The following is a 14,393-nucleotide window of genomic DNA, read 5'->3' on the forward strand; positions in this document are numbered from 1 at the left end:
GCTGCATGAATTTATGAAAGGGAAATCAAGCTTGACAAATCTTCTGGAATTTATTGAGGATGTAACTAGTATAGTGGACAAGGGGAACCAGTGCATGTGGTGTAATTACTTTCAAAAGGCTTTCAACAAATTCCCACTCACGTATTGGTGTGCATAGTATTGGGAGTAATGTACTGACGTGGATAGAGAACTGGTTGGCAGACAGGAAGCAGAGAGTCGGGATAAACGGGTCCTTTTCAGAAAAGCAGGCAGTGACTAGTGGGGTGCCGCAGGGCTCAGTGCTCGGACCCCAGCTATTTACAATATACATGAATGATTTAGATGAAGGAATTGAGTGTAATATCTTCAAGTTTACAGATGATACTAACAGGGTGGCGGTGTGAGCTGTGAGGAGGACGCTAAGAGGCTGCAGGGTGACTTGGACAGGTTAGGTTAGTGGGCAAATGCATGGCAGATGCAGTATAATGTGGATAAATGAGAGGTTATCCAATTTGGTGGCAAAAACACGAAGGCAGAATATTATCTGTATGGCGGCAGTTTAGGAAAAGGGGAGGTGCAATGGGAGCTGCGTGTCGTGGTACACCAGTCATTGAAAGTTGACATGCAGTTGCAGCAGGCGGTGAAGAAGGCAAATGGTATGTTGACCTTTATAGCTAGGGGTTTTGGGTATAGGAGAACTGAGGTCTTACTGCTGTTGTGCAGGGCCTTTGTGAGACCTCACCTGGAATATTGTGTTCAGTTTTGGTCTCGTAATCTGAGGAAGGACTTTCTTGCTATTGAGGGAGTGCAGCGAAGTTTCACCATACTGATTCCCGGGATGACAGGACTGACATATGAGGAGAGACTGGATCGACTGGGCTTGTAGTCACTGGAGTTTAGAAGTAAGAGAGAGGATCTCATAGAAACATAAAAAATTCTGACGGGACTTTACAGGTTAGATGCAGCAAGAACGTTCCCGATGTTGGGGAAGTCCAGAATTAGGGGACACAGTCTAAGGATAAGGGGCAGGCCATTTAGGATCGAAGTGAGGAGAAACTTCTTCACTCAGAGAGTTGTTAACCTGTGGAATTCCCTATCGCAGAGAGTTGTTGATGCCAGTTCATTGGCTATATTCAAGAGGGCGTTAGATATGGCCATGAAGGCTAAAGGCATCAAGAGGTATGGAGAGAAAGCAGGAAAGGGGTACTGAGCTGAATGATCAGCCATGATCTTATTGAATGGTGGTGCAGACTCGAAAGCCCGAATGGCCTACTCCTGCACATATTTTCTATGTTTCTCTGTTTGTCCCTATCTCTCAATCTGTCTCTTACTTTCTCACGGTGTCAAAGTTCTGCTCCAATGGGATTCTCTCAGTCTCCCTGTCTATTTGGCTCTCTCTTTCCCATCATCCCTCTCTGTCTGACTGTCTCTCTCTATCTGTCTATGTCTCTGCCTGCTGTCTTTCTTTGCTCTGTCTCTAACCTGCTGAGTATTTCCATCATTTTCTCTTTTAGTCTCTATCTCTCTTTCTCGATCAGTCTCTCTCCTTGTCACTGTCTTTATCATTGTCTTTCTCTCACTCTTTCCCTCTCTCTCTGAATAGATCACACACACACATCTCTGTATATGTATGTATTTGAGTCTTTTTCACACTCAGTCTGCCACTGCTTCATTGTCTCACACTTTCTGTCTCTCGTTGTCTCTATCTCGCTCTCTGTCTCTCCCTGCTGTCGGACTAGAAATCCATTGGGATTTTCCCACGCAGATTCGAATCCTGCCAACTACGATTCTCAGCATTTTTCATTCCATTGCACAATTTAACCAGTTCTCTGCCAAACTGATCATGAGATAAATGGAATAACGTCCCACACCTTTCAACACTGACATTTGTTTCTCATTTTTATTAATCTGCAATATTCACGATACATCCGTTTAAAACATCGCAAAAATCAGTCAAAGTTGCGACAGTGATTCAGCCTGTCTATCCCTCGAGATGTCTCAGGCATCTGTGCATGCCCGTTGGTGCGTGTAAATTTTTGGTTATGTGTGTGTGTGTCTCTGTGTCTGTCTATCTCTATTTTTGTCTCTCCATATGTGCAACTGTCTGTGGAAATCATCACCATGAATTTGGTATGTCCTGGAACTTATAAAAAAGACTTGGGGAAAATAATACGGTTGTGAACTTTTGTATCGGCTTTGGTTCAGTGGCAGCATTCTCGACTGAATCAGGAGTTTGTGTGTTCAAGTCGCACTCCTTGGACTTGAGCATATCATCTTGGCTAACACTCAAGTGCAGCACTTGGGGAATTTTGCAATGTTGAAGCTGTTGACTTTCGGATGAAATGTTAAATTGGAGCTCCGTCTGCACCCTCGGGTGGATATGAAAGGTCCCAGAGCATTACTCGAAACAGAGTAGGAGAGTTGCCCTCGTGTCAATATTCCCAAAAATGTTCGTAAATGCTCACTAAAAGACTATGTGCATGTGTTTGTATGTGGGGTTGGGGTTGAAGCCCAGTTTGTCACAGAGACAGAATCCAAGCTCTCACAGGGCCAGGATAACCGAGTGGTTATGTCGTTGGCCTTAAACTTCAAAGGGTTTTCCACCGTGGGTTCTTCCCCACTCCTGGTTTCTATTTATTTTAAAACAGATTTCCTCCCATTCTGATCAGTGATGTCCGATTTTCATCGGTTGAATCAACAATTTTCTGTAACTATGTGTCACTCTGAACCGATAATGAAATGAAATTGTGAAATGTATCTGTGTCGCTCGGTCTCTGCCTCTCTCTCTCCACAGAGCTGTGTATGTGTTTGTATGTCTGATTCTTTGTCTCTCTCAGTCTGACTCACTCTGCCTGTCCCTGTTTCTCCGTTTGTCTCAGTCTCTCAATCTGTCTCTTTCTCACGGTGCCCACGTCTGTTCCAATGGGATTCTCTCAGATTCTTTGTCTGACTGGCTCTCTCTTTCCCATCATTTCGGTCTGTCCATTTCTTTGCCTGTCTCTGTTAGTCCCTGCCTCTAACCTGAGAAGTATTTCCATCATTTTCTGTTTTAGTCTCTATCTCTTTCTCTCTATCTGTCTCTCTCCTTGTGACTGTCTTTATCATTGTCTTTCTTTCACTCTTTCCCTTTCTCTCTTAATAGATCAAACACACAAATCTCTGTCTCTGTATGTGTTTGAGTCTTTTTCTCACCCAATCTGCCTCTCCTTCTCAGTCTCACACTTTCTGTCTCTCGTTGTCTCTATCTCGGTGTCTGTCTCTCCCTGTTTGTCGGTTTGTCTCTGTCTCTCAATGTGTCTGTCGACTTCTCATGGTGTCCAGTTCTGTTAACAGCTCGATTCCTGCTCCGACAGAGCAGCTATCCATCAGTTCCTCGTTAGTATAGTGGTAAATATCCCCGCCTGTCACGCGGGAGACCGGGGTTCAATTCCCAGACGGGGAGGCAGATGTTTCAAAATGTTGATTTTTACTTCTGTTTCTTGGTAGATACATATTAAAAATTCCAGAGCGAAATCGAACTGTGAAAATACAGGTAGAGGAGTTTGCCTCTTCCAGATTTTTAGCAAACGGAGACTTTTTCAGGATTCTTCGGCCGTCTGCTGCACAGAGATGGATGACTGAGTTTTTTCTGAGTAACGTTTAAAAAGCCAGCAACACAGTAGTCGTGGCCGAGTGGTTAAGGCGATAGACTAGAAATCCATTGGGAATTTCCCGCTCAAGTTCGAATCCTGTCGACTACGATTCTCAGCATTTTTCATTCCATTTCACAATTTAACCAGTTCTCTACCAAACTGATCATGTGATAATTGGAATAACGTCCCACACCTTTCAACACTGACATTTGTTCTCATTTTTATTAATCTGCAATATTCACGATACATCCGATTAAAAAATCGCAACAATCAGTCAAAGTTGCGACAGTGATTCAGCCTGTCTATCCCTCGAGATGTCTAAGGCATCTGTGCATGCCCGTTGGTGCGTGTAAATTTTTGGTTATGTGTGTCTCTGTGTCTGTCTATCTCTATTTTTGTCTCTGTGTATGTGCAACTGTCTGTGGAAATCATCACCATGAATTTGGTATGTCCTGGAACTTACAAAAAAGACTTGGGGAAAATAATACGGTTGTGAACTTTTGTATCGGCTTTGCTTCAGTGGCAGGATTCTCGACTGAATCAGGAGTTTGTGTGTTCAAGTCGCACTCCTTGGACTTGAGCATATCATCTTGGCTAATACTCAAGTGCAGCACTTGGGGAATTTTGCAATGTTTAAGCTGTTGACTTTCGGATGAAATGTTAAATTGAAGCTCCGTCTGCACCCTCGGGTGGATATGAAAGGTCCCAGAGCATTACTCGAAACAGAGTAGGAGAGTTGCCCCCGTGTAAATATTACTAAAAATGTTCGTAAATGCTCACTAAAAGACTATGTGCATGTTTTTGTATGTGGGGTTGGGGTTGAAGCCCAGTTTGTCACAAAGGCAGAATCCAAGCTCTCACAGGGCCAGGATAACCGAGTGGTTATGTCGTTGGCCTTAAACTTCAAAGGATTTTCCACCGTGGGTTCTTCCCCACTCCTGGTTTCTATTTATTTTAACACAGATGTCCTCCCATTCTGATCAGTGATGTCCGATTTTCATCGGTTGAATCAACAATTTTCTGTAACTATGTGTCACTCTGAACCGATAATGAAATGAAATTGTGAAATGTATCTGTGTTGCTCGGTCTCTGCCTCTCTCTCTCTCTCCACAGAGCTGTGTATGTGTTTGTATGTCTGAGTCTTTGTCTCTCTCAGTCTGACTCACTCTGTCTGTCCCTGGTTCACCGTTTGTCTCAAGTCTCTCAATCTGTCTCTTTCTCACGGTGCCCACGTCTGTTCCAATGGGATTCTCTCAGATTCTTTGTCTGACTGGCTCTCTCTTTCCCATCATTTCGGTCTGTCCATTTCTTTGCCTGTCTCTGTTAGTCCCTGCCTCTAACCTGAGAAGTATTTCCATCATTTTCTGTTTTAGTCTCTATCTCTTTCTCTCTATCTGTCTCTCTCCTTGTCACTGTCTTTATCATTGTCTTTCTCTCACTCTTTCCCTTTCTCTCTTAATAGATCAAACACACAAATCTCTGTCTCTGTATGTGTTTGAGTCTTTTTCTCACCCAATCTGCCTCTCCTTCTCAGTCTCACACTTTCTGTCTCTCGTTGTCTCTATCTCGGTGTCTGTCTCTCCCTGTTTGTCGGTTTGTCTCTGTTTCTCAATGTGTCTGTCGACTTCTGATGGTGTCCAGTTCTGTTCACAGCTCGATTCCTGCTCCGACATAGCAGCTATCCGTCAGTTCATCGTTAGTACAGTGGTGAGTATCACCGCCTGTCACGCGGGAGACCGGGGTTCAATACCCGACGGGGAGGCAGATGTTTCAAAAAGTTGGTTTTTACTTCTGTGTCTTGGTAGATACATATTAAAAAATCCAGAGCGAAATCGAACAGTGAAAATACAGGGAGAGGTGTTTGCCTCTTCCAGATTTTTAGCAAACGGAGACTTTTTCACGATTCTTTGGCCGTCTGCTGCACAGAGATGGATGACTGAGTTTTTCTGAGTAACGTTTAAAAAGACAGCGACACAGTAGTCGTGGCCGAGTGGTTAAGGCGATGGACTAGAAATCCATTGGGATTTTCCCGCGCAGGTTCGAATCCTGCCGACTACGATTCTCAGCATTTTTCATTCCATTTCACAATTTAACCAGTTCTCTCCCAAACTGATCATGTGATAATTGGAATAACGTCCCACACCTTTCAACACTGACATTTGTTCTCATTTTTATTAATCTGCAATATTCACGATACATCCGATTAAAAAATCGCAACAATCAGTCAAAGTTGCGACAGTGATTCAGCCTGTCAATTCCTCGAGATGTCTCAGGCATCTGTGAATGCTCGTTGGTGCGTGTAAATTTTTGGTTATGTGTGTCTCTGTGTCTGTCTATCTCTATTTTTGTCTCTGTGTATGTTCAACTGTCAGTGGAAATCATCATATGAATTTGGTATGCCCTGGAACTTATGAAAAAGACTTGGGGAAAATAATACGGTTGTGAACTTTTGTATCGGCTTTGGTTCAATGGCAGCATTCTCGACTGAATAAGGAGTTTGTGTGTTCAAGTCGCACTCCTTGGACTTGAGCATATCATCCTGGCTAACACTCAAGTGCAGCACTTGGGGAATTTTGCAATGTTGAAGCTGTTGCCTTTCGGATGAAATGTTAAATTGAAGCTCCGTCTGCACCCTCGGGTGGATATGAAAGGTCCCAGAGCATTACTCGAAACAGAGTAGGAGAGTTGCACCCGTGTAAATATTCCTAAAAATGTTCGTAAATGCTCACTAAAAGACTATGTGCATGTGTTTGTATGTGGGGTTGGGGTTGAAGCCCAGTTTGTCACAGAGACAGAATCCAAGCACTCACAGGGCCAGGATAACCGAGTGGTTATGTCGTTGGCCTTAAACTTCAAAGGGTTTTCCACCGTGGGTTCTTCCCCACTCCTGGTTTCTATTTATTTTAACACTGATTTCCTCCCATTCTGATCAGTGATGTCCGATTTTCATCGGTTGAATCAACAATTTTCTGTAACTATGTGTCACTCTGAACCGATAATGAAATGAAATTGTGAAATGTATCTGTGTCGCTCGGTCTCTGCCTCTCTCTCTCTCTCCACAGAGCTGTGTATGTGTTTGTATGTCTGAGTCTTTGTCTCTCTCAGTCTGACTCACTCTGTCTGTCCCTGTTTCTCCGTTTGTCTCAGTCTCTCAATCTGTCTCTTTCTCACGGTGCCCACGTCTGTTTCAATGGGATTCTCTCAGATTCTTTGTCTGACTGGCTCTCTCTTTCCCATCATTTCGGTCTGTCCATTTCTTTGCCTGTCTCTGTTAGTCCCTGCCTCTAACCTGAGAAGCATTTCCATCATTTTCTCTTTTAGTCTCTATCTCTTTCTCTCTATCTGTCTCTCTCCTTGTCACTGTCTTTATCATTGTCCTTCTCTCACTCTTTCCCTTTCTCTCTTAATAGATCAAACACACAAATCTCTGTCTCTGTATGTGTTTGAGTCTTTTTCTCACCCAATCTGCCTCTCCTTCTCAGTCTCACACTTTCTGTCTCTCGTTGTCTCTATCTCGGTGTCTGTCTCTCCCTGTTTGTCGGTTTGTCTCTGTCTCTCAATGTGTCTGTCGACTTCTCATGGTGTCCAGTTCTGTTCACAGCTCGATTCCTGCTCCGACAGAGCAGCTATCCGTCAGTTCCTCGTTAGTATAGTGGTGAGTATCCCCGCCTGTCACGCGGGAGACCGGGGTACAATTCCCCGACGGGGAGGCAGATGTTTCAAAATGTTGATTTTTACTTCTGTTTCTTGGTCGATACATATTAAAAATTCCAGAGCGAAATCGAACTGTGAAAATACAGGGAGAGGAGTTTGCCTCTTCCAGATTTTTAGCAAACGGAGACTTTTTCAGGATTCTTTGGCCGTCTGCTGCACAGCGATGGATGACTGAGTTTTTTCTGAGTAACGTTTAAAAAGCCAGCGACACAGTAGTCGTGGCCGAGTGGTTAAGGCGATGGACTAGAAATCCATTGGGATTTTCCCGCGCAGGTTCGAATCCTGCCGACTACGATTCTCAGCATTTTTCATTCCATTTCACAATTTAAGCAGTTCTCTCCCAAACTGATCATGTGATAATTGGAATAACGTCCCACACCTTTCAGCACTGACATTTGTTCTCATTTTTATTAATCTGCAATATAAACGATACATCCGATTAAAAATTCGCAACAATCAGTCAAAGTTGCGACAGTGATTCAGCCTGTCTATCCCTCGAGATGTCTAAGGCAGCTGTGCATGCCCGTTGGTGCGTGTAAATTTTTGGTTATGTGTGTCTCTGTGTCTGTCTATCTCTATTTTTGTCTCTGTGTATGTGCAACTGTCTGTGGAAATCATCACCATGAATTTGGTATGTCCTGGAACTTATAAAAAAGACTTGGGGAAAATAATACGGTTGTGAACTTTTGTATCGGCTTTGGTTCAGTGGCAGCATTCTCGACTGAATCAGGAGTTTGTGTGTTCAAGTCGCACTCCTTGGACTTGAGCATATCATCTTGGCTAACACTCAAGTGCAGCACTTGGGGAATTTTGCAATGTTGAAGCTGTTGACTTTCGGATGAAATGTTAAATTGGAGCTCCGTCTGCACCCTCGGGTGGATATGAAAGGTCCCAGAGCATTACTCGAAACAGAGTAGGAGAGTTGCCCTCGTGTCAATATTCCTTAAAATGTTCGTAAATGCTCACTAAAAGACTATGTGCATGTGTTTGTATGTGGGGTTGGGGTTGAAGCCCAGTTTGTCACAGAGACAGAATCCAAGCTCTCACAGGGCCAGGATAACCGAGTGGTTATGTCGTTGGCCTTAAACTTCAAAGGGTTTTCCACCGTGGGTTCTTCCCCACTCCTGGTTTCTATTTATTTTAACACAGATTTCCTCCCATTCTGATCAGTGATGTCCGATTTTCATCGGTTGAATCAACAATTTTCTGTAACTATGTGTCACTCTGAACCGATAATGAAATGAAATTGTGAAATGTATCTGTGTCGCTCGGTCTCTGCCTCTCTCTCTCTCTCCACAGAGCTGTGTATGTGTTTGTATGTCTGAGTCTTTGTCTCTCTCAGTCTGACTCACTCTGTCTGTCCCTGTTTCTCCGTTGTCTCAGTCTCTCAATCTGTCTCTTTCTCACGGTGCCCACGTCTGTTTCAATGGGATTCTCTCAGATTCTTTGTCTGACTGGCTCTCTCTTTCCCATCATTTCGGTCTGTCCATTTCTTTGCCTGTCTCTGTTAGTCCCTGCCTCTAACCTGAGAAGTATTTCCATCATTTTCTGTTTTAGTCTCTATCTCTTTCTCTCTATCTGTCTCTCTCCTTGTCACTGTCTTTATCATTGTCCTTCTCTCACTCTTTCCCTTTCTCTCTTAATAGATCAAACACACAAATCTCTGTCTCTGTATGTGTTTGAGTCTTTTTCTCACCCAATCTGCCTCTCCTTCTCAGTCTCACACTTTCTGTCTCTCGTTGTCTCTATCTCGGTGTCTGTCTCTCCCTGTTTGTCGGTTTGTCTCTGTCTCTCAATGTGTCTGTCGACTTCTCATGGTGTCCAGTTCTGTTCACAGCTCGATTCCTGCTCCGACAGAGCAGCTATCCGTCAGTTCCTCGTTAGTATAGTGGTGAGTATCCCCGCCTGTCATGCGGGAGACGGGGTACAATTCCCCGATGGGGAGGCAGATGTTTCAAAATGTTGATTTTTACTTCTGTTTCTTGGTCGATACATATTAAAAATTCCAGAGCGAAATCGAACTGTGAAAATACAGGAAGAGGAGTTTGCCTCTTCCAGATTTTTAGCAAACGGAGACTTTTTCAGGATTCTTTGGCCGTCTGCTGCACAGAGATGGATGACTGAGTTTTTTCTGAGTAACGTTTAAAAAGCCAGCGACACAGTAGTCGTGGCCGAGTGGTTAAGGCGATGGACTAGAAATCCATTGGGATTTTCTCGCTCAGGTTCGAATCCTGCCGACTACGATTCTCAGCATTTTTCATTCCATTTCACAATTTAAGCAGTTCTCTCCCAAACTGATCATGTGATAATTGGAATAACGTCCCACACCTTTCAGCACTGACATTTGTTCTCATTTTTATTAATCTGCAATATAAACGATACATCTGATTAAAAATTCGCAACAATCAGTCAAAGTTGCGACAGTGATTCAGCCTGTCTATCCCTCGAGATGTCTAAGGCAGCTGTGCATGCCCGTTGGTTCGTGTAAATTTTTGGTTATGTGTGTCTCTGTGTCTGTCTATCTCTATTTTTGTCTCTGTGTATGTGCAACTGTCTGTGGAAATCATCATATGAATTTGGTATGTCCTGGAAATTATAAAAAAGACTTGGGGAAAATAATACGGTTGTGAACTTTTGTATCGGCTTTGGTTCAGTGGCAGCATTCTCGACTGAATCAGGAGTTTGTGTGTTCAAGTCGCACTCCTTGGACTTGAGCATATCATCTTGGCTAACACTCAAGTGCAGCACTTGGGGAATTTTGCAATGTTGAAGCTGTTAACTTTCGGATGAAATGTTAAATTGGAGCTCCGTCTGCACCCTCGGGTGGATATGAAAGGTCCCAGAGCATTACTCGAAACAGAGTAGGAGAGTTGCCCTCGTGTCAATATTCCTAAAAATGTTCGTAAATGCTCACTAAAAGACTATGTGCATGTGTTTGTATGTGGGGTTGGGGTTGAAGCCCAGTTTGTCACAGAGACAGAATCCAAGCTCTCACAGGGCCAGGATAACCGAGTGGTTATGTCGTTGGCCTTAAACTTCAAAGGGTTTTCCACCGTGGGTTCTTCCCCACTCCTGGTTTCTATTTATTTTAACACAGATTTCCTCCCATTCTGATCAGTGATGTCCGATTTTCATCGGTTGAATCAACAATTTTCTGTAACTATGTGTCACTCTGAACCGATAATGAAATGAAATTGTGAAATGTATCTGTGTCGCTCGGTCTCTGCCTCTCTCTCTCTCTCCACAGAGCTGTGTATGTGTTTGTATGTCTGAGTCTTTGTCTCTCTCAGTCTGACTCACTCTGTCTGTCCCTGTTTCTCCGTTTGTCTCAGTCTCTCAATCTGTCTCTTTCTCACGGTGCCCACGTCTGTTTCAATGGGATTCTCTCAGATTCTTTGTCTGACTGGCTCTCTCTTTCCCATCATTTCGGTCTGTCCATTTCTTTGCCTGTCTCTGTTAGTCCCTGCCTCTAACCTGAGAAGTATTTCCATCATTTTCTGTTTTAGTCTCTATTTCTTTCTCTCTATCTGTCTCTCTCCTTGTCACTGTCTTTATCATTGTCCTTCTCTCACTCTTTCCCTTTCTCTCTTAATAGATCATACACACAAATCTCTGTCTCTGTATGTGTTTGAGTCTTTTTCTCACCCAATCTGCCTCTCCTTCTCAGTCTCACACTTTCTGTCTCTCGTTGTCTCTATCTCGGTGTCTGTCTCTCCCTGTTTGTCGGTTTGTCTCTGTCTCTCAATGTGTCTGTCGACTTCTCATGGTGTCCAGTTCTGTTCACAGCTCGATTCCTGCTCCGACAGAGCAGCTATCCGTCAGTTCCTCGTTAGTATAGTGGTGAGTATCCCCGCCTGTCACGCGGGAGACGGGGTACAATTCCCCGACGGGGAGGCAGATGTTTCAAAATGTTGATTTTTACTTCTGTTTCTTGGTCGATACATATTAAAAATTCCAGAGCGAAATCGAACTGTGAAAATACAGGTAGAGGAGTTTGCCTCTTCCAGATTTTTAGCAAACGGAGACTTTTTCAGGATTCTTTGGCCGTCTGCTGCACAGAGATGGATGACTGAGTTTTTTCTGAGTAACGTTTAAAAAGCCAGCGACACAGTAGTCGTGGCCGAGTGGTTAAGGCGATGGACTAGAAATCCATTGGGATTTTCCCGCTCAGGTTCGAATCCTGCCGACTACGATTCTCAGCATTTTTCATTCCATTTCACAATTTAAGCAGTTCTCTCCCAAACTGATCATGTGATAATTGGAATAACGTCCCACACCTTTCAGCACTGACATTTGTTCTCATTTTTATTAATCTGCAATATAAACGATACATCTGATTAAAAATTCGCAACAATCAGTCAAAGTTGCGACAGTGATTCAGCCTGTCTATCCCTCGAGATGTCTAAGGCAGCTGTGCATGCCTGTTGGTGCGTGCAAATTTTTGGTTATGTGTGTCTCTGTGTCTGTCTATCTCTATTTTTGTCTCTGTGTATGTGCAACTGTCTGTGGAAATCATCATATGAATTTGGTATGTCCTGGAAATTATAAAAAAGACTTGGGGAAAATAATACGGTTGTGAACTTTTGTATCGGCTTTGGTTCAGTGGCAGCATACTCGACTGAATCAGGAGTTTGTGTGTTCAAGTCGCACTCCTTGGACTTGAGCATATCATCTTGGCTAACACTCAAGTGCAGCACTTGGGGAATTTTGCAATGTTGAAGCTGTTGACTTTCGGATGAAATGTTAAATTGGAGCTCCGTCTGCACCCTCGGGTGGATATGAAAGGTCCCAGAGCATTACTCGAAACAGAGTAGGAGAGTTGCCCTCGTGTCAATATTCCTAAAAATGTTCGTAAATGCTCACTAAAAGACTATGTGCATGTGTTTGTATGTGGGGTTGGGGTTGAAGCCCAGTTTGTCACAGAGACAGAATCCAAGCTCTCACAGGGCCAGGATAACCGAGTGGTTATGTCGTTGGCCTTAAACTTCAAAGGGTTTTCCACCGTGGGTTCTTCCCCACTCCTGGTTTCTATTTATTTTAACACAGATTTCCTCCCATTCTGATCAGTGATGTCCGATTTTCATCGGTTGAATCAACAATTTTCTGTAACTATGTGTCACTCTGAACCGATAATGAAATGAAATTGTGAAATGTATCTGTGTCGCTCGGTCTCTGCCTCTCTCTCTCTCTCCTCAGAGCTGTGTATGTGTTTGTATGTCTGAGTCTTTGTCTCTCTCAGTCTGACTCACTCTGTCTGTCCCTGTTTCTCCGTTTGTCTCAGTCTCTCAATCTGTCTCTTTCTCACGGTGCCCACGTCTGTTCCAATGGGATTCTCTCAGATTCTTTGTCTGACTGGCTCTCTCTTTCCCATCATTTCGGTCTGTCCATTTCTTTGCCTGTCTCTGTTAGTCCCTGCCTCTAACCTGAGAAGTATTTCCATCATTTTCTGTTTTAGTCTCTATCTCTTTCTCTCTATCTGTCTCTCTCCTTGTCACTGTCTTTATCATTGTCCTTCTCTCACTCTTTCCCTTTCTCTCTTAATAGATCAAACACACAAATCTCTGTCTCTGTATGTGTTTGAGTCTTTTTCTCACCCAATCTGCCTCTCCTTCTCAGTCTCACACTTTCTGTCTCTCGTTGTCTCTATCTCGGTGTCTGTCTCTCCCTGTTTGTCGGTTTGTCTCTGTCTCTCAATGTGTCTGTCGACTTCTCATGGTGTCCAGTTCTGTTCACAGCTCGATTCCTGCTCCGACAGAGCAGCTATCCGTCAGTTCCTCGTTAGTATAGTGGTGAGTATCCCCGCCTGTCACGCGGGAAACCGGGGTAAAATTCCCCGACGGGGAGGCAGATGTTTCAAAATGTTGATTTTTACTTCTGTTTCTTGGTCGATACATATTAAAAATTCCAGAGTGAAATCGAACTGTGAAAATACAGGTAGAGGAGTTTGCCTCTTCCAGATTTTTAGCAAACGGAGACTTTTTCAGGATTCTTTGGCCGTCTGCTGCACAGAGATGGATGACTGAGTTTTTTCTGAGTAACGTTTAAAAAGCCAGCGACACAGTAGTCGTGGCCGAGTGGTTAAGGCGATGGACTAGAAATCCATTGGGATTTTCCCGCGCAGGTTCGAATTCTGCCGACTACGATTCTCAGCATTTTTCATTCCATTTCACAATTTAACCAGTTCTCTCACAAACTGATCATGTGATAATTGAATAACGTCCCACACCTTTCAGCACTGACATTTGTTCTCATTTTTATTAATCCGATACATCCGATTAAAAAATCGCAACAATCAGTCAAAGTTGCGACAGTGATTCAGACTGTCTATCCCTCGAGATGTCTAAGGCAGCTGTGCATGCCCGTTGGTGCGTGTAAATTTTTGGTTATGTGTGTCTCTGTGTCTGTCTATCTCTATTTTTGTCTCTGTGTATGTGCAACTGTCTGTGGAAATCATCATATGAATTTGGTATGTCCTGGAAATTATAAAAAAGACTTGGGGAAAATAATACGGTTGTGAACTTTTGTATCGGCTTTGGTTCAGTGGCAGCATTCTCGACTGAATCAGGAGTTTGTGTGTTCAAGTCGCACTCCTTGGACTTGAGCATATCATCTTGGCTAACACTCAAGTGCAGCACTTGGGGAATTTTGCAATGTTGAAGCTGTTGACTTTCGGATGAAATGTTAAATTGGAGCTCCGTCTGCACCCTCGGGTGGATATGAAAGGTCCCAGAGCATTACTCGAAACAGAGTAGGAGAGTTGCCCTCGTGTCAATATTCCTAAAAATGTTCGTAAATGCTCACTAAAAGACTATGTGCATGTGTTTGTATGTGGGGTTGGGGTTGAAGCCCAGTTTGTCACAGAGACAGAATCCAAGCTCTCACAGGGCCAGGATAACCGAGTGGTTATGTCGTTGGCCTTAAACTTCAAAGGGTTTTCCACCGTGGGTTCTTCCCCACTCCTGGTTTCTATTTATTTTAACACAGATTTCCTCCCATTCTGATCAGTGATGTCCGATTTTCATCGGTTGAATCAACAATTTTCTGTAACTATGTGTCACTCTGAACCGA

General features: G+C 43.6%; 6 non-coding genes across 6 annotated transcripts; all 6 read left to right on the forward strand.

The window, feature by feature from the left end:
* The first annotated feature begins 3,349 nt into the window (after positions 1-3,349).
* Positions 3,350-3,421, forward strand: trnad-guc (transfer RNA aspartic acid (anticodon GUC)). Its single transcript has one exon. It is a non-coding gene; the product is annotated as a tRNA-Asp (tRNA).
* A 2,166-nt stretch (positions 3,422-5,587) lies between these two features.
* Positions 5,588-5,669, forward strand: trnas-aga (transfer RNA serine (anticodon AGA)). The gene has a single exon. It is a non-coding gene; the product is annotated as a tRNA-Ser (tRNA).
* A 1,580-nt stretch (positions 5,670-7,249) lies between these two features.
* trnad-guc (transfer RNA aspartic acid (anticodon GUC)) lies at positions 7,250-7,321 on the forward strand. The gene has a single exon. It is a non-coding gene; the product is annotated as a tRNA-Asp (tRNA).
* A 216-nt stretch (positions 7,322-7,537) lies between these two features.
* Positions 7,538-7,619, forward strand: trnas-aga (transfer RNA serine (anticodon AGA)). The gene has a single exon. It is a non-coding gene; the product is annotated as a tRNA-Ser (tRNA).
* Positions 7,620-11,435: 3,816 nt separating this feature from the next.
* On the forward strand, positions 11,436-11,517 carry trnas-aga (transfer RNA serine (anticodon AGA)). Its single transcript has one exon. It is a non-coding gene; the product is annotated as a tRNA-Ser (tRNA).
* Positions 11,518-13,385: 1,868 nt separating this feature from the next.
* On the forward strand, positions 13,386-13,467 carry trnas-aga (transfer RNA serine (anticodon AGA)). The gene has a single exon. It is a non-coding gene; the product is annotated as a tRNA-Ser (tRNA).
* Positions 13,468-14,393: the final 926 nt, after the last annotated feature.

Source organism: Pristiophorus japonicus, chromosome 23, assembly GCF_044704955.1.
Source record: "Pristiophorus japonicus isolate sPriJap1 chromosome 23, sPriJap1.hap1, whole genome shotgun sequence".
NCBI lineage: Eukaryota > Metazoa > Chordata > Chondrichthyes > Pristiophoridae > Pristiophorus > Pristiophorus japonicus.